The following is a 777-nucleotide window of genomic DNA, read 5'->3' as shown; positions in this document are numbered from 1 at the left end:
TTGAAGATGCATTCTTTCCTCCATTATGTGTTCTTGGCCCCTTTGTCAAATATCTTCTGGTTGAAATTGCTTGTACTCAGGTTTGAGTCTTCAATGATGTTCCATTAAGTTATGTGTCTATTTTTGTACCAGTACCATGCTCATTTATGACTATAGCTCTATAGTATACTTTGAGATCTGGTATAGTGATCCCCCCAGCACTGCTCTTTGTGCTCAGGGTTGCTTTGGATATCTGGGGATTTTTGTGCTTCCATAGAAATTTAAGGATTTATTTTTCTAATTCAGTGAGGTATGTCTTGGTCATTTTGATTGGGATTGCATTGAATCTATGTATTGATTTTGGTAGGATGGTCATTTTCACAATATTTATTCTTCTAATTCATGAGTGTGGGAGGTCCTTCCATCTCCACGTGTCTTCCTCAATCTCTTTCTTTAATGATGTAAAATTTTCATTGTACAGACCTATGCTATCTTTGGTCACATTTATTCCAAGATATTCTTTTCTTTTCTTTTCTTTTTTTGCTGCAGTTGTGAACGGGAGCACTTTCCTGTACTCAATCTCTAATTTCTTGTTATTGGTATATCGAAAGGCTACTAATTTTTGTAGATTGATTTTATAATCTGCCATTATACTGAAAGTGTTAATCAGTCCTAGGAGTTTTCTGGTAGAACTTTTGGAATCTCTTGGGTATAGTATCATATCATCTACAAAAAGTGATAGTTTGACCTCTTTTCCAAGATTATTGCTCCTTTAATTTCCTTCTCCTGTCTTATTGC

This window comes from Nannospalax galili, unplaced genomic scaffold (assembly GCF_000622305.1).
Source record: "Nannospalax galili isolate Female #2095 unplaced genomic scaffold, S.galili_v1.0 scaffold2933, whole genome shotgun sequence".
In the NCBI taxonomy this organism is placed as follows: Eukaryota; Metazoa; Chordata; class Mammalia; order Rodentia; family Spalacidae; genus Nannospalax; species Nannospalax galili.
Note: the sequence above shows the minus strand (reverse complement) of the source record.